Source organism: Pezoporus flaviventris, unplaced genomic scaffold, assembly GCF_033815535.1.
Source record: "Pezoporus flaviventris isolate CSIRO_AGI_PZ_B2104156 unplaced genomic scaffold, CSIRO_AGI_Pfla_v1 ptg000037l, whole genome shotgun sequence".
In the NCBI taxonomy this organism is placed as follows: domain Eukaryota; kingdom Metazoa; phylum Chordata; class Aves; order Psittaciformes; family Psittacidae; genus Pezoporus; species Pezoporus flaviventris.
This window is the reverse complement of record NW_026892585.1, coordinates 6,855,346-6,874,422: the sequence shown is the minus strand read 5'-3', so window position 1 is coordinate 6,874,422 and position 19,077 is coordinate 6,855,346. Positions and strand designations below refer to the sequence as shown.

The 19,077-nt window shown below is 42.2% G+C and overlaps 1 protein-coding gene across 4 annotated transcripts in view; it reads left to right on the top strand.

Moving 5' to 3' along the window:
* Positions 1-6,138: 6,138 nt before the first annotated feature.
* Positions 6,139-19,077, top strand: part of CUL1 (cullin 1) — a 307,965-nt gene continuing 295,026 nt past the window's right edge. For 2 of the 4 annotated variants that reach the window (XM_061464599.1, XM_061464596.1), the window contains exon 1: positions 6,139-6,262. The gene's annotated coding sequence lies outside the window, so the exon portion shown is untranslated. Of the gene's footprint in view, positions 6,263-10,483; positions 10,527-15,331; positions 15,468-19,077 lie in introns of those variants that run through there. The other 2 variants (XM_061464598.1, XM_061464597.1) reach the window with 2 other exon arrangements.

Genomic DNA, 19,077 nt, shown 5'->3' with positions numbered 1-19,077 from the left:
CCCTGCCTATCATTCTTCTGCCAAAAAAACTCTACAGCAAGACCTAAACCCTACGCTTTAAGCATATAAACTCTGAAGTACCATGGTACTGAAGGAAAATCACAAGCTTATCAGCATTAAAATATATTACGAACAATCTTATAGGATGTTCCTTATTAGACTTTCCTGCTTGTAGGAATTCTGTGTACAGTGGCTAAACCCACTATTAATTAGAGAGAAACTAATTCCCCTACAAGAGAAGGTGATCTGTGAAGCATCTAAGAGGGATCAAAGCAAGAAAAGTGAGATTTGGAAGGTCTGAAGTTTTAGCCTGAGGAAGCATGCAGGAAGGATAAACTCTTGTTTTGAATTTGCTGAGCCTGAAAAGCTGAGCTGTGATTTGCAGGAGTGTGCTCCTGTGAGACCTCTTTCCCTTGCTCTCCTTCCTTCATGTAGCAGTAATGTAGAAGTAATTTCACAAGTTAAGCCTGAAAAGCAGAGTTCCCATACGAACAATGCTCATGCAGAACAGCTATTTGCTTCACTAACATGCTGTGTCTGTGAACAGCTGCCTCTATAAACATCACCACAAAATATCAAACCACTGCAGAAAACCAACGAACAAAAGGAATCCATCTTTTACTAGGTATCAGTGAAGCTCATAGTTCTGCTTTACAAAAATGAGAAGCATAACCAAAGTTGGTTTTCAGTCTGTAAAAACTCCTACAAAGAAAGAGCTCTAACAAGTTAAACCAATTCTGAGTCTTGGGTTCTCAGGCGTGAGAGAAACCTTCAGTGCAGTGAAGAGAATGGAAAAAGGAATAGCAGTGGCTCAGTGCATGATTTTCCACAGTACCCAGTAGAGGCATTAGCAGAAAGAGACCACTTCAGATTGAAAGCATTTAATCTACAAATTATTGAGAAATAGAAAAAAAAATAATTGCCACCATCTTCTTCTCATTACTAATTTCCAGAGCAGACATGTGGATGTGCAAATATGCTCTGTTCTGAAATTTAAAATACCTTAAAGTTGGGAATAAAGTGATTTGCTCATCTTCCATCCAAAGATATACAATTCATCTTTGCTCTGGACGGACAATGGTGCTTCATTTACAATTCTGTGATACTACATATCACATAAAGTCTCCACATCCTACCTTGGGATTTGATTAGCAGTGGTCAGGCAGTTGGACTAGATGATCATTGTAGGCCCCTTATAACTCTCTTCTCATGCTGGAATTTGCTCAGCTGCAAACGTGAAGCAATCAATCATTCAGGTGATAGATACCTGGAAGAGAAGAGCAAAATCAGAAGTCTTGAGGAGAGCTACTGTCCTGTGCCATTCTCGATGATACAGCCATCAAGAGTGCTTGACACATTTAACACTGGCCTGTGGCTATAAAAGGAGCAGGAGATTAACTAAAGGTTACCACGTTTGTGCATATTTGTGTGTTTTTATTCAATATATAGCACTGCCTGTCTTCTACAGGCAGAGGCTGGCCTTCTTTATGAAGAACAACGTGATCTCTGCAAAAAACTGTTTACCTTCTGGCAAACATTCATAGCACAAGTAGAAGTAGAGCACTGAAATATCATCTGCCACTGACAGATTTTCTCAGGCACCTTTGAATTTGGAAGCACATGTCATCTCTCTTCTCAGTTTATACAAACATTCATGATAGACTATGAGCCCAAGACTGGCAATGGTGGCCAAGCTTGAAACTCAAATTTTCCACTCCACAGAAAAGCTGTAGAAACTGGTAGCCTCTTTGCAATATGTTCAAATACTGTACACAACCATAAATCCCTTTCCCAAAGACTTTTGCTTGTATTTCCTATATCTTGGCCTGCAAGCCCCAAGAAGGAACAGGAAGGGTAAAACCATGCCTCACTAGTTCAAGCAACAGATGTTTCTCAGAGCTAGGGAGCAAACTATGCTCAGCATAAAAGCAGGAATAAGGCCTTAAAATGGGGAACCATCACTTCCGAGTTTAGCCAAATACTCTTGACAGAAACACTGAGGAAAATGGATCTAACAGAAAAAGCAAGAGATGTTCAAAACACCCATGCAACCTTTACTAAATACAGATATTAGGTCTGTAGCACAGTATCTACAGGAACAGCTAGGCATTACTGGCAGTAACTGTATTGCTTCCTTAAGTCTGTGCTGTCAAAGTGATCAGTAATTGGCAGACTTGATGCTACTCATTAAGACCAATACACCAGCACAGAAGTAGCTGATACCATTTAAGCACTTCATCTCAGTTTTGCTTTGTTTCGAGATTCTCCACCTGACGTTAGTCATGGATATTGAAAGACACAAGAGGAGGATATTTTGTGGTTCTAGAGAGGTAATGCATATGAATAATAAATCTTAGGAATACACAGTCAGTGTGTATTCCTTATATCAGCCTTTATAACATACTGCTCTCTCTTAGCAGGACAATCCTAGCTGGTTTTGGCAAATGTATTAGCTGAAAAACAAAAGACAGCTGTAGTTTAGTAATCTCAAAATATTAGTAAATTTGAGCTTATGGGCAGGAGTTCCCGTGTCCTAGCTGAACAGCATAATAGCTCCACCCTCTTTTTCACTTCTGCAATGCACAGTAAGGCTCATGCTAGCACAACCAAAGTGCTACATGGGAAGAGTATTCTCCTGGTAAGTTAGCAATAGTCTTTACGCTAATTTTTAGGACAGGTACAAGTATAGCAGCGACCTCCCTGCTGTTATCTGTCCTCTCATTATTCTCTGTGAACAGTAGTAACAATCTCAGTCTCAGAGAACTTTGCATCCAGGCTAGCTACAGGAATTTTCTTTACCTAGTTCTTCAAAACTATTATCTACAAGGTGAAGTCTAATACAGTGGTGTGAGCTTTTGTGGTTTGGAGTTTTTTTCTTTTATTTTCTTTGGGGTCAGTATCATAATCAAAGATTAATGTATTTATATTCAAGCTGGCTATAGTTCACATAAGACATCATCATGTGGTGTGTTTGACTGCATTCACTACTTCTGTGTATCTTACAGAACCAGTAAATTCCAAAAAGCAGGTTTGTCGTGTTGCTTGGTTAAACCCTTTTGCGGTACTGCTTCTCTATTGGTTTTTTGTTTTGTTTTGTTTTGCCAGCCTGAGTCACTGGTGCTTTGGCAGTACAACAGAACTCATATTTAATAAGAATGTGGCAAAAAGCTCATTATCTACCCTTACTAGCCTGTCTTCCTGTATTAAGGGTGTGATAAAATTACTGTTTTCAGATGATCACTGTAGACATAACTAGCAGGGAAAGTATCCCTCCCCATCCAGCCAGCCTCCTGATAGTAGTAATATACTAGCAGCTACTGCACCTCTGTGTCTTTGAATGACTCAGGCTTTTCCTTTTTGCAAATGAGCTTCCTACTTGCATTGACAGCAAACATTGTCATGATAATTTTCTTGCTTGATGTCTGCTGATTCATTGCTGACGCAACAAGTGTGAAACCTGCAAGTTTCTTCCAACACAGGCCCCTCTCAGCAGCACTACAAACTCACTTCAGCAAAAACAGAGTGGATTTCTCTCATGAAGTCTGCCCTTGAAATTTTGGCTGCCCCAATCTCTAGGAGAAGCTTCTCTCCTTTCATACAAAGTACATCGATTCCATTGGATACTTTAAAATGCATTAGTCATCCTGCTATGGGTAATTTGGTAATATTTATTTTGGAATTCAATTCTCATAACTCTCCGTGCTTATCCTGATAGTGGAATTCTTTCAATGGGTGTACGAATGAGCCATGTTAAGCACCATGTCTCAATTGTCTAGTGAGGCCTACCTTTTCAGAGTGCTAATGAAGCTATCACCAAATAAAATCAGAGAACTGTGCCTCACCTCTCTAAAGTCTGTGTAAATCATCGTGTAATTCCAGGGGGGGCGAAAAACCTCAAACCTTCAACACTCCAAACTGTCTCAAGCTTGTACTGCAGTTAATCACTAACGCAAAAAAAAACCCCATTCTAGTGCAAGATGATGCTAATGCAGACCTTCCTTACCCCCATATTTTTTCCCTTCCTGTCATTTCTCTTCTAGTTTACTTGCTTACCCATGGCTCTATTGTTTGAGGATTTTAGAACAACGATAGCTTTACCTCTGTGTAAATACAACTGCTGTAAAATGTAGCATATTATTTCCAATACTGAAAAACGAGTCGTTACTTTTTACAATCAGTCCACCCTCCTTAGCATTTGGTTGCTGTCTCTCACAGACTATTTTGTTTGCCCTCACTCTCCCAAGTCTTTAACAGACCATGCAGAACTGGCCATGCTGATGCAGCATCCAGCATGACTAACACAAACCCTCCTCTAGGACAACTCATGAACCTTAGCAAGCCAGAAATTTAGTCATGCCTTGGAATGGTATTTGCAAAGTATGTCTACATGTGCAAAATTAATATAAGCATTGCAACACCACCCAGCAGGATGACACAGTGTCCCTGCTGCACAATAAACTAGTTCCTCAGACAGTGCTTCTTGGGTGCTTAGTCAGCACTGTTTCATTAGAACAGCTGTGTCAATGACTTTGCTTGTGTCCACTTCAGTAGGCTGTGCAGTACTAAGGCGCTACTATACAGGGAAATATTTTTTCAAGCACTTACATGACTAAGGCCCATTAGCTTTGAGAAGGCCAATTTTCAAAACTGCTGTACAGCTGGTGGAAACGGGATGCAAGGGAAGCATTTTGCAGAGGGCAGAAATCTGTTTCTTCCTATTGCTTCCCCTGTTTCTCTTGCCTTTCCTCTGAAGCTACTGCATTTTCTGCGTTGAACTGTTTATACTGATGTAAAGGGTTAAGAACTTCTTATGACCTCATTTGAGTTGCTTTAAACGTCTCCTGGTATAATCTGGATCAGAACCTGAATTTTTGGCAGGGAAAACCGGCATGGTTTGTGCGAGCGCAGTGCAAAGAACCTCAGCACAACATAGTACCAAGGATACACAAACCCCGTTCTTTTCCTTTGCAGCACAGCTCTAGCAATGTTAATTCCACAGTCCTCAGGAATACATATGACAGGATTGACTCCAAAACATTAATTTCCTGAAACCTATCTTCTTAATTTTGGTATGATTTTGTATCATCGATTTCATACTGTTACAAGGAAAAATTAACTGTCCCACTTGCAGCCCACATAAAGTGATGCAAATATGCTTGGAAGTTCGTATTTTATTACCCTAGACTTACCTACACTAGGTATTTTTGCTTAAAATTGTTCATAGATTGCAAACAGGGTCATGTAAAATTGCTAATCCCTGCATCAGTCAGACCTTCACACAACTTCCCATTAGCTCACAGCTGAACAATAAAGCTTCCTTTCTTTCAATTTCTACTGTGTTCTCTCCACGTGTTGATTTCCAAGTTTTCTTCTTAAGCTGAAATTCACAATTACAGCAAGATTTCTAAGGAGGTCCTTCTGACTGTCACACTTTAATCGCCATCAGAGTTTTAAATGTTCACCTCGAGGTAATGGCTCTTGATGTGAGTTATTCAAAGAGCAGCTTGGTTTTAACACTTACTCCACACGGACAAGCTGTTAACACGTAGCTGTGCCATCCACTCAGGCTCCAAGACTGGGTATGGTGTAGCTCAGTCTGCCCAGGACACACCAGAAACTCACATTTTTCATAAGCAGCTGCTTAGTTATGGATGGACGGAAGTCTTAGCACGTCTATTAAGGTGTCCTCCTGACAGAAACCCCAACAGCTCCTGTGGCACTGGTCTAACTTCGTGAGGGGTCACAGCAACGGCCCCTAGGGCAGGGGCCTGACGGGAGAGGAGATGGCCGCTTGACGGTCCCCGGCTGTGAACGGGCCGACCCCCTTGCTCCTCCACCCCCTCCCGGGAGACTGCGCCCAGCAGGCCCTAGGGTAGCCGCAGTCAGGCCCCGCTGCTCTTCTCCTGGGAGGCCGCGGGACGGAGCAGCAGAGAACGCGGCTGGGCCCAGGTCACCCCAATTCACCCTGCCCTGCCGGCGGGGAAAGGCCCCGCGGCGCTGCCGCTCCAGCGCCCTCCCTCCACAGCGTCCATCACTCCTCTCCAGGGGAGCGGGCGGCCCATCCCGCCGCTGCGGCCCCAGAACCCCGAGAACCCCCAAGACCTTCCCCCCGGCGCCGTGAGCCTGGGCGGAGCGAGGGGTGGCGCCTCGGCGCTCTCCGCGCCGCGCAAGGGGAGGAAGCAGCGGCGGCAGCAGATCCGGGCCTGGCGGAGGCGGAAGGGGCGGGCGGATGCGGCCTGACTCTGCGGGACGCGCGATGCTGGTGAGTGCGGGGAGGCCGCGGCGTTGTGTCGCAGCGAGGCCGTGCTGGGCGCGGGAGGAGGCGGCGGCTCTGCTGGGCCGAGGCCGCGCGGGCCTGGCGGAGCGGGGACCGGCACTGAGTCACGCTGTGGGGAGCGGGAGCTGGGCAAGGGGAGGCCGGGCCCGGGCCGCCCGCCCGCCTTTCTTCTCCCGGGCGCGCACCTGGCTCCGGAGGCAGGGAGGCGGCGGGAGCTCTTGTCCGCCCCGCTCGCGGGTCCGGCTCCGGGAGCCGCGGGCAGGGCCGGAGCGAGGAGGCCGCTAACTGCGCACTCGGAATGCATCGCCCCCGTTGGGGCGCGGGAGCCCGCCCCGCCGGCTGCCCCGGCCTGCCCGCTCCTTCCCTCCCTCCGGCCCGGCCCCAGCCCTCCCTTCCGCCTCCCTGCCCTCCCCCGTGACCGCGGACCCGCATGGTCGGGCCGCCTCGATGGCTGCTCCTGCCTTTCTCTCTCGGGCCCGGCTTCCCGCAGCCCCCAGCCCTTTCTCAGCCCCCCGGCCCCGGGACTGCCCACCCCAGCTATCCCAGGCCCTGCTCTATGCTGCACATGAGCGTTTGTCCGTGACCTCACCGGGCACTGTTTTAGGGTGTTCACCTGCCTGCTGTCCTCCCTGTCCTTCTCTGTGCTGCCTCCTTTCATCTTCTTCTATCCCAGCTATCCCCAGAGCTCTAGTGACACTTGGGACTGTTCAGGAGCTGTTTGGCTGTACCTAGAGAAACTCGCTGTGTCCCCAGCACCGTTGTGGCTGCTGGAGGATATTCCCCCCAGCTCCTCCTTGTCACTTTCTCCAGGTTTCTCTCACTGTCAGGGACCAGCACCAGGCTTCCTCCTCTTGTTGCCACCTACTGTTGTGGCCTTACCACGGAAGGTGCCTCCTGTAACCTTTTATCTGTCTGTCTTTGTGCATTTACTGCCTCCATCCACATTACTAGACCTGCTTTTGTTGTTGTTTCTTTTTCATTGCAAATAATCACCTCATTTGTTTCCCAGTGAGTTTGCCACTAGGAGTGAACTTTACTTACTGGGATCCTTTCCCATGCTTTCTTATTTTCAAGTTATATTCCATCACTATCATTATTCCCCTATTACCTTCTCCCTTTCAGTTTTCTTCCAGTAACTCTTCCCTTCACCATGTTTTCTTGCTTTCCTGATCTTATTTTCCTGTCATAAAAACTTTCCTTGTGATCTAACCTAATACTCTCTCATTTCCACATGCTCCTTTCCTTTTTAAACTCACGTGCTGTCTCCCCCACTTTGTATTTAAATCCTCCAGCTATGCCTTTGAGGAGAAAGGAATCTAACCCTAGTATATCTGTATACTTGTCAGTCCGCACTGAGAGGACACAGATTACTTACTTGATTTACCTTATTTTGTTTTCATTTGTTTTGTTGCCTTCTTCCTCAGTGACCTTTTCCCACTATATGTGTTCATATGTAATCATATACCTCCCCCTTAATATATGCATACCCTGATGCTAGTCTGGGAAAAAGAAAGGATTTCTGTCTTGGAAATCCTTTGGGCTGGACTAGGAGGAATGGTCCATGGCAATGTAACTGAAATTAGGCCAAATATTGTTTGTAATACCATATTGTGAATTGTTACTTAGTTGATACAGGATGTGTTTGGCATGTATTCTCTTTGGGGGAGTAGTAAGGTACTTCATAGGTACCCAAGTGCATAGCTCTTTACTCCAGAGATGCTCATGAATAACTACTGTAATGTTGTCTATCAATGGTTAGGTGTGTGTTGGATTGACTTTGTGTCTCTGCTGGTGACCACTAGAAAGAAAACTTCCCCCCTCCTGCTTTGTGACTTCTTCTGCTTCTCAGCATTTGCTGCCCATCTTCTTATTTTATGTCTTAGTTGCTTTGGTTCTTAAGATTGGTTGTATTTCAGGGTCATATCATCACCATATGTTTGAGAAGCACTTGAAACACTGGACTTGGTCGTCCCATGAAGGCATAGGGAACACATATGATCTTGGGAGTAATTTATACACTGAACTCTAGAATCCAGGTTCAGTACCTAGCATTGACAGCTGCTTCTTCTCTCGGCTGAGTACACACGAGTCCTTGTAACTTGACAACACTTAAAGCAACTGAACAAGGCTTCTGACCTGAACGATCCTTCTGGAAGAGACTTTCCATTGCCTACCCAGGGGTCATGTAGAGAAGTTTCTTAGTTTTGGCACCTTCCTCCTTGCCTGACAAAATAGTTGTGCTCACTTAAATAAATAAGTCTTCTTCCACCTTAGTCCTTTATAAACTGGTTTAAACTCGCCTTATAACATCGGCCTGTTATGTAGACTTCCAGCGTGGGAAAATTGCATTGCTTTAAATCATTTAATTTAAGCTAGGTTGATGCACACCCTTATTTGGATATTGATTTGAGGCTGAATTTAGCTTATTCTTAGCTTTGGTGCAAGCTCTTATATTCTAACTCTATTGTTATGAAAACAATACTGAGTTCTTTGAGAGATTTACCTCAGATATTCAGCTTAAAAAGTGTTTTCTTACAACTTGTATGTTAAGATCTCCAAGTACTGCTTTTCATCTACTGTGTTTCTCAAGTTGTTCTTAGTTTTGTAGACTCACAATTATTTCGGTAGGGCCCAGCTTAATGATGAGTCACATCCTGGGTGTCAGTGGTTGTGTGAATTGAGTATATCTGGAGTTGTCTTCTTGGCATTAAGTTGTTTTTCCTTAAAAAGAATTCCAAGTGGATGAACCAGCTTTAAAGATGTCCCCCTTGCTCTTGTACCACTTTTAACATCAAAAATTTGTGTCATGGATGTGAAGTGAGGGGTTGTCCTAGTAAGAGGTTGTCAGTGTGTGAGGGGTTGTCCTAGTAAGAGGTTGTCAGTGTGTTGCAGGTGGATCCTGATATCATGTGGAGTACTTTCCAACAAGGATTTTCTAACTCACCAGGGGCAGAATTGAATTGAGGTATAAGGTGGCTGCATCAGTGCTTCTGTTGTACTTCCCATGCCATCCAACAGGGTCTGACTGTGCATCAGGAGAACAGGGTACGTGCCTCACTTGGATGGGAATGCCAGGAGGATGTGCACAGGCAGTCCCAGCAGCTTCCAGGTTGATACAGTCTTCCTGTTGTGCAGAGCTGGAAGAAAGAAGAGTGTGGACTATTTGGTCTTGGAAGTTCTGCATATGCTTTAAGAATGCATAAACTTGCTGTAAATAGACTACTTAGGCATTAGCATTATAAACTCCCCTAGGGGGAGGGCAAGAAGTGGGGGGAAGTGAGTGAACGAATTGCCTGACTGGGTTTAAACCACGACAACTATTAAAACCTTCTAATTACTATGCTTTTCAGGATAATCTCCATGTAAAGTGGTTGTTGGAGCCAACAGTGAGAGGCCTACTAGGTGAAAGATGTAAGCTATGCAGCATGCAAACTTCAACTACTCTGATTTTTCACAGTGACCCTTGAGTTTCCCTTACTTGCTAAATGAGAACTTTCAGTAAGGAAAACGCAAGAAAATGTAATGGCTGGAAAATTATAGAGTGCTGTTGAGCTTGTCTACATAAGGAACTTGCTATTTTATTGTAAGAGCTGCAGGTTTTTCAGTAGAGGACTACTACAGACTGACTGTTGATGATTTTTACAGCACTGCAGTTCGCACCTGCTGCAGACATGACCGGAGAAGTTGAAGTTAGGAAGAAGGTCTTCACTGTCGGGGTGCTGAGGCACTGGCACACGTTGCCCAGAGAAGTGGTAAATGTTCCATCCCTGGCAGTGTCCAAGGCTGGGTTGGACAGAGTCTTTGATGGCATGATCTAGTATGAAGCATCCCTGCCCATGGCAGGGGGTTGGAACTGGATGATCCTCAGGTTCTTTCCAACCCAAACCATTCTGTGATTCTATGAAATTACTTGGTAATAAAACTTTCCTGAGCTGATGTGCTCTGTTTTAGTGCTATAACTTTAATGTAACCTCTTAATTTTTGTAAAAAATTGAAGTGTAGCCTTTAATGTAACAACAGACGTGATATATTGTCAGGTTTAAACACTTGCTGCATTATCCAGCATGAGTAGTTATGTGAGGTTAGATGAGGGAATTGTTGTAGTACAGCTGCTGGAAAAACCACTGGTTTGGGAAATAATGTGTATTCCAGTGGGTAATTTTCTGACAGTTTTCTTTTTACCTGCAGAACCTATGATGCCTCAACAGCAAGCTGCTCCATATTGCTACCTCGCCTCTTCTTATAAATGGTACAGGTCAAAATGAAATACATTTTATTTACATATTTTTTTAATACCCCAAACATTTATTCTATTGCACTCTATTTAATATAACATTTTTCAAATCCCTCTTCATCTATGACCCTTGAAAAAAATAAATGAAGACTACTATGAAAACAGAAAAATGCTAATTCTATTTGGCACTTCAGGAAACTGATGTAGAGTAATATGTACATTTTTGCTAGAGGTGGGATCTCTTGTATTTTATCCTCCAGATTGCCCTACCTTCTTTGCCAGTTATATCCAGGACTTGTAAAATTAAGTGTGACCAGCAGTTTGAGGGAGGTGATTCTCCACCTCTGTTCTGCTCTCATGAGACTGTGCTTTGGCGTACTGCATCCAGCTCTGAGGCCTCCAACACAAGAAAGACAAGGACTGGTTAGAGCAAGTCCAAGAAGGGCCACAGAAATTATCAGAAGGATGGAATTCCTCTCCTGTGGATAAAGGCAGAGAGATTTGAGGTTGTTCAACCTGTAGAAGGTTTCAGGGAAACCTTATTGGGGCCTTTCAGTAGTTGAAGGGGGCTTATAAGAAAGATACTTTTTTTACCAGGGCATGTGGTAAGAAGACAAGGGGAAATGGCTTTAAACTGACAGAGGGAAGGTTTAGATGAGATATTATAAAAACATTCTTCACTCTGAGGGTGCTGAGACACTAGCACAGGGTGCCCAGAGAAGCTGTGGCTGCCCCATCCCTGGCAGTGTTCAAGGCCAGGTTGGACGGGGCTTGAAGCAAACTGGTCTAGTGAAAGGTGTCCATGCCCATGGCAGGGGGTTGGAACGAGACAAGCTTTAAGGTCTTTTCCAACCCAAACCATTCTGTGATTCTTGAATAAACTGTAACTTTGTGAAATTCTTCCAAAAGCTCAGGAAAAAAATATGTTATCTCCTTTTCTTCCCCTTTTGATTGTTCTGATTTGGAGTCAGTATGGTTCACTGGTAGCTTGGTCTAGCAGGTATGAGGCATTGCTTGACATCAGTACTAAGAATAAAGGATCAAATATATTTTCTGAGGTCTTTGTAGTAGTTATGCACTAAATTCACGTGTCAGTTCAATACTGTTGACTTGTGTTTTTCTTTAAATTGTAAGTATGTGCACTTTATATAAAATGCTCCCTGTCTTTGGGTTTCATTAGATTTCCTCTAGTTAATGTTGCTGTACGTCTCAAACTTGGTGTTACTGTGGAGGAGAACTGGAAACTTTATTCACACACAGGACAGTGAGGATCATGATGATTGAAAGCCTATGCAATGTGGACAGCTTCTCAGCTTCTCACTCTGCTCTGGTAATGCACTGATCTTTGGAGACATGTACGTGCTTCTCTTCTCCCATTTTCGTGGAGATAGTGGTGGCTTTGCTAATGGGACCAGATGGATTCATTAATACAGGGTAGACAGAAGTTAATTTTCAACATTTAAAGCAGGAGCTACAAAAACTTGGGTTATTAGAGATGCTGTTTCAGCTGTAGCTGAACTTAGAACCTTCTTGTTTGTGTTTTCATTTTGCATCTGGTGTCACTTGGCTTGCTCTGTGTGTTTAAGGTTGGACAATCTTAATGTGGATTAGAGTTCAGAAGGAAGGCTGCTGATGTGACCTTAATTCACCCTGGTTTGCTCTGTAATTTACACTTGATTTCATATGGAAATTTGCAAGCTTCTCTAGTCTCACAGCAGTGGAGACTGTCATCTGGAAGTTTCATCTGAAGTTTCAGAGGGCAAAATTGAGGGGAAAAAGAAGGTTCTATGAAATAGTACTTGTTTTGTTGGCTGCTAGTCTTTCGTGCTTTTCATGGTAGTAATGTCATGGGTGAACGTTCTGCTTGCTTCTGGGTCGCCAAAGGAGAGACTTTTACTGTACAATTGAACATGTGTTTTAAAAAATCCTGCATTTCTGAAGAAAACAGACTGTTTTCTTACTGTGCTTTTTTCAGAGACAATACGGGAAAAGTTTTGTTGTTTCTGATAGTGTGCCTTTTGCTAGAGTGCCATCACTAATAGGAGTAGTATGAAATCAAACTGTATGTGCTTAAGTAATTAAATTGATTTTGTTAGGTTCTAATGCAGGCTTAGCTTTAAAACTTAATGGTGCACACTAAATCAGCACGAAGCAGGATTTAAGTGTGGCTGTTAGGCATGTGAGTCAATTTGAACTTTCACAGAATTAAGTTAAACTGTTCCACTTGCGTACCAGACACAGGTGCTGTCATCGGAGGTCAAAATGGATTAAAAATGTGCTGAAAATTATACTGAATTTATATGGAACTCACTTTTTTGAGGTATGGATTCTTTGCTGTAGGAGTTAGGGCTGTTATAGTTCATTTGAATTGGAAAAATCATGTATGAATCCCTTTCAGTTTAATGAGAAAGTTCTCATTCTTTTTCTTGATGGCTGTGGAAGCAAGTGTGCTTTGTCAATGTTATGAAACATATAAGAGCTGTACTGCTAACAATGTTTGCAGCATTTATACCACAGTAGGAGTCTGGATTGCTAGCAGATATGTCTGTGCACTTAATGTAGACCTTAAAAAGAAGACAAGAAAAAAGCTATCGTCCCTAGCAGTCTTCAAGCCCAAGTTGGACAGGGCTTTGAGCAACCTGGTCTAGTGGAAGGTGTCCCTGCCCATGGCAGGGGCTGGAACTGGATGAGCTTCCAGGTCCCTGCCAACCTAAACCGTTCTATGGAATGAATGTAACTGCAACAAGTCCTAGAATTTGTAGACTGTTTTTACTATATGATAGTTGCAGTCCTCATGACTTCTGAATGAAGCATGAAGGTGACTATAGGAGGAAGCTCTTCAGTGCCTAAGCCATGCTCTTGTGGTATATTTGAACATCTGAAAATGTCAGACTGTTTGCAAGACGAATCGGTGTGACTGTAATCTTTATTTATAAGTTGAAGTGGCAAACTGCATTGCCTTGATCAGCTGAGCTCTTGCAAAAGTAACAAGATGGAAGATGCTGTAAAATTAGCAAGCTGTTGGGAAGAGATTCCAACCAGAATTGTTTTATGCTTGCAAATGTTAGTACTTTTTAAAGGTACTGGTAAGAACAGTCACCTTCCAAACAGCATGGGAAAACTTTTGAAACATTATTGCAGGTGAATGGAAACATTATTAGAGGTGTAAATTCCTGTTTGTGTCTAAGAGGTCGGTATGAAACTGTATGTTGTGATACACTAAGTGGTGTTATCATGGAGCGGCATTTGTGTCAGGGTTCAGAGCCTTGCCCTGCAGGTTCTGGCAGAGATCATGCTGTGTCTGAAGTGGACTGGAAAAAAACATACCAAGATTGTCTTGGTGGAGATCAATAGGATCACGTTTTTTTTAGCTTAAGAAGTTGGATTTAGTTAAAGTTTTAGTGACTATTAAGCTATTTAAGAAAACAGTTCCATGTAATGATTGTCCTTGCAGGATCAATATGTTTTCTAAACTGGCCCAGAGTATTTCAGAGTTCCCAGAGTCTTCTGTATTTGTTCTTGCTTAATTGCAGTTGATGTGACTTGCCGCTGCTGCCTTCTCTTTTTTTCTTTTTTTCTTTCCTGAGAAAACAAGGTGTATTACTCTGTTTGCTGCTTGGCAATGTTGTGTATCTACAGTTACCTTTTCGTGGCTTCCCCTCCCTTGTTTTCCTTTTCTGCATTTTCCTGTCTAATTCAAGAAATGCATCTTTATGTGATTGTCCTTAAGGGTTATGTGTTGTTTTTTGTTTTATTTTTAATGCAGGTTTTGTCAATATAGGATATTTATATATGATTTATTATTCCCAAATAGTGGGAATACTCAAGGCCTTTTGTCTTGCGTAAACCTTTCCTCCTCTTCAATGTGCCCACATCTTGACTTGATGTTTTTTCTGCACAGTGTTACTCTTTTCCTAGTCTACAACCTTCCTTTTTCCAAATTGTAAGAGCTGAGCATAATCAGTGTTTTAAGAAGCTATCAAGCTGAGTTATAAAACATTGGAGGGTATGCATCCTCTTTGTAACACAGGAAAACCCGAGACCTCAGGTTAGGAAGGATAGTTCAGTTTAGGAGTAAGTCTGCAAGCTTTGATTACTTAAACAGCAAAAAAGTGAACTCTCTTATAGGTGTGTAAACAGAACCTTAAGTTTTACCTGTATAGTAGGGTGAAGGGTGTAGTCCCTGATACTGTTTGCAAAGTTGATGTTGATGCAGTAAAATACCATGAATCTTTTCTTGTTGGCAGGAACGTTAACCTTGACCAAAGTTTACTTAAGCTACAAGTGCAGAAGGGAGAGTTTGCCTGTACAGATACATCAGCAAACATCGTGTAGTCTAGACCCAGCCTCTGGTTTTTAGGCAGTATGTATATGGTGTGGTTTTGGGTGCTGTATTAGCTATTGTGTCACTGTAGTGAGATCTTTGTCAAGAATTGCAGGAACCATTTGCTGAAGGAAGACAAAAGTAAAGCTGAAACCAAAAGGTAAAGGAAGAATGCAAAAGAACTAGTAAAAGAATAGGCAAAGAGACATGGAAAAGCAGCACATCCAAATTTGCTTGGTGCTGTTCTGAGAAATAGTCATTAATCTTTTGGAAAAACCCTTGTAATTTGGCATCCAAAATTAAAACCATGTCAGTTAAAAACGCTTTTGGTGATCAGGATCGTGCATAATTTAAATAGATAACAAAAGTGTAAACACAGCATTTCCAAGTTACTTCCATGTATTCTGCTTAAATTTGAAAATAAAGGTAAATTTGGGTGTCTTTCTAGCTATGAAGAGCACATCCAGGCTTTTGTCTTATTTTTTCAGCTGGCAATTGTGTCACTGGCACATGAAGTAACGTAGGAGCGTGCTTCTTGTAGCACTGTATGTGTTACAGCTCTGATCAATGATATCTAGAGGAGTGGGTGGAGGAAAAAGCCTGAAGCCCAGGATGAAGGCATTGTCAGGGAGGTAAAGTAGCAACTCCTCAAACTTTTATGCCAAATTTACAAAACTGGATATTGACCTACTGGCAAATTAGGCATGCTTGCCTCTACTCCAAGCTACCTTTAAATGCTGTGCAGGATGCTTTTACCACCTAAAGACAACTTTTAGAAAGGAGGAGTGTATGTGTATATACATGTGCCTTCTCAGAATGAAATTAACTCTGTTGAGATGAACTAAAGCTTTTCACACTACATGTAACTCAGTGTTCTGTAATAATACAGAGGAACTGAACATTGTAATTTGCATAATTTGTCTCTTAAATATCTTTGTTGACAAGGGAGAAAAGATTCCAATGTTTCTCTTCTTGTACTGGTATGAGTTATGGAATAACCAATTTTAGCTGTAGGTGTGGTTTGATTTTGCTATGGACAGATCCTCCATATGTTCATTAATTACACATTCGTAGCATGTTAAGTGTTAAGGACATTACACTGCTTCTAGTCTTGCTTTAGGGATTGGGTCACTTCACATGCATAAACTGTCTGCCTAGTTTATAATCTGTATATTTAGTGACCTAAAATACTTCAACAGGGGAAGTTTAGATTGGATATAAGAAGGAAATTCTTTCCTGTTAGGGTGGTGAGGCACTGGAATAGGTTGCCCAGGGAGGTTGTGAATGCTCCATCCCTGGCAGTGTTCAAGACCAGGTTGGACGAGGCCTTGGGTGATATGATTTAGGATAAGGTGTCCCTGCCCATGGCAGGGGGGTTGGAACTGGATGATCTTAAGGTCCTTTCCAACCCTAACTATTCTATGATTCTATGGACAGAAGTGTTAGTGCTATAAAATACTGCATGCAGGATGATGGCTCAACTAAGCTACGTTACATTACAGTTTTGAGCTCATAATGGTAACTTCAACTGAAGTCAAGTAAACACAATGCAGATACATGGGTATAAAAAATGTATTTGAAATCAGAAGTTGTGGGTGCAGGTGATTATAGGGACAAAGTAGGAATTGCTTCTTGCCCTTTTCCATTGCATATAATGGAGGTTGTATCCTTTAGGATTCAAGAGACGTTTTTTAACTTGGTGCAAAGACATTTTTAAATGTCTCCCCACCCCAACCCTGCCCCGCCGCAGTGCTTATATCGGATTAATCATGTAAATTGTGTCTTACAGGAGCGAGGTATAGTCTCAGCTCTGTACTTTGCATTTACGTGCCTTTTGAGAAGGTGTGTGTTTGCATGGTCAAGATGAATCTCAAGCCTGGTTTGTAGGACTCTGCAAATGATCCATTCTATCTGTGAAGCTGTCTGTGTTTGGTAAGAGAGGATATATAAATGATAAATTGACTTCTTTGGTTACCAGAGGGGTTTGGTTTGTTTGTGATACGTTTTAGTGTACAGAGGTGAAATTCTGACTTTAATACACACTTGTAAACTTTGGAAACCTTGAAATACCAAAGGTCTTTGAACTTATTTTTAATGACATTCACTGCACGATAGTTTATTAGTGAAGCTTGCTTCTCTTCCCTAAAGTGTTTGGTTTTAGTGTGATTAAATCTGCTCACCTTAGCTCATGCTATTAGGTGTGATAATAATGTTCTCCTCATTGTTGAAATCAGACAAAGGATAGAACACTTGGAAATTACTAAGTCTCGACCTTGTTCTTTACTATGTCGTCAGAAAAATGCTGTCAAGGCTCTTTAGTGAGCTGGAAAACCTTGCCCTGGACCTCTGAGTTCTTGCTGGGGCAAGAAGCTGACAACTTCAAATTCCATCTGTAACTGTTGAACCAAGCTATCTTGGAATCTGTGATTTGGAAATATGTGGTGTGGGAGAAGAACAGGTAATGCATAGGCCTTGGAGCTGTGAAGCAGAATGTTATATTGTATGAGGACATAAAAATGGTAGTTACTCTAGCAAATGGATTTGGATGCTGTAAATCCAATGGCTTTTATTATGTTTTCTAGATGAAAATAGGGTTAACTTTTTCACATTTCTAAAAGAAATATAGTTTTTTATTGGATGATCAGTAAAAACAAACCGACTTTTCAGATGCGACGTGTTTCATTGCATATGAGGTGCATCATGTTACGTTCCCCCCACTAATGCAAAGGAGGGAATAGAATCTCTTTTTGTCCTTCAAGGCTGTTGTGAAGTTTTGGCATACATTGTGCTTTGAACAATTGGTATGGTCAGAAATGACAGTTTTGATTGACAATGTTTTAACTGCAGTGCTTGAAAGATAGGATGGTGTTGAACACTGCCATATGTGTGCATCAAATTGTTTGTTTATCATCTGGAAACTACAGGGGTGGGGGCTTTTTTGTGTAAATATAGCTAGTCCTGAAGATATAATGAAGTCTGTTCTTTGGTTCAGAGCTGTCATGAAGCAGGTCACCAGCAAGCTTGATCTGTTTGGGTCAGAAAGCACAGTGATGGTCAGATCAAGACTGACATGTGCGCGGTCCTGCCAACAGCATTTGGAAGGTGAGAGATCTCACTGATGTAAAGGTTATGACTTAGTAATGTTGAGGTTCTAAGGTTTTAATTTACCTGTAGGAATTCATAGTTCTTGGGAGGGTGCTTTGCTCTTGACAGTTGCATGCAGGCCCAGGCACTAAGTAGTGGCGGACGTCTAAACTCTCTCTTCTCCCTCTCTATAAATGTAGTAATTGGGATGTTGGGTAGAGAGATGCAGTATAACTACTGTGGACCAGATTTGACCCCTCTCTCTGCGCATCTAACACCATCATTTACTTTAACCACTAAGTACAAATGCTTGATTTTGTAAATAGGCTTTTGTAGTTAAAGTATTCTTATGTAGTGAAACTTTACTCCTGTGAGGGTAATATATTAATAATTACCTGTATTTTTCTTCCTGCATATGACTGAAACTGAGAAAAAAATATAGTAGTTTATAGCATTATTCAGCTATTGCTTCATTTTCCAACTGTGTTAACTAGTAACTGGAAGAAGTAAATTATTTGAGTCTAGGAAGTTGGTGGCATGCTGCTATCATTCTGTATTCATGTGTTTAATTGTGAAATTCAAATGGGAAGCCAGCTAAGTGATAGTGAGGTAATGTTGTTAAATGGAGTGGAATTTATTGCTTAAAGAATACTTGTGTGTAATGGACTGCATGAGAAAATAAAAATCAAAATTAAGTTCTTCCCAATAGCGTTGTTTTTGATGGCTACATCCTGACTTAAATACAGAAGGTTAATTTAGGGTGAGGCAAGGAAAAGTTAGTACAGTGTGAGTGAGGAACACCTTGAGTTTACAAGATTCTGGGAAAAGGTAGTATTTGTAGGTGTGCCAGGGTACATAAGAGCTAGGAGCTGCTTAATTAGAGAAGAAAGTTAAATATTTCCATTGTCATAGAGGAGGAAACTCCACATCTGCTGAGCAGCTGGTGACCATGGGCTTGCAATGGAAAGGTGGCTGCTTCTTGCCAGCACCTGGAGAGATGTCTGAGTAAGGGCCCTGAGGACTGCCTGGGAAGGGACCTTGGCCTGTTTGTGAACTGTTGTAATGGTTATCCTCTGCTAGCTAGCTAGCAAAGGGTTGGCTTTTTGTTATGAACTTTTATACAGCACTGAAGTATTTTGTATTATTTAATGCCAAAAT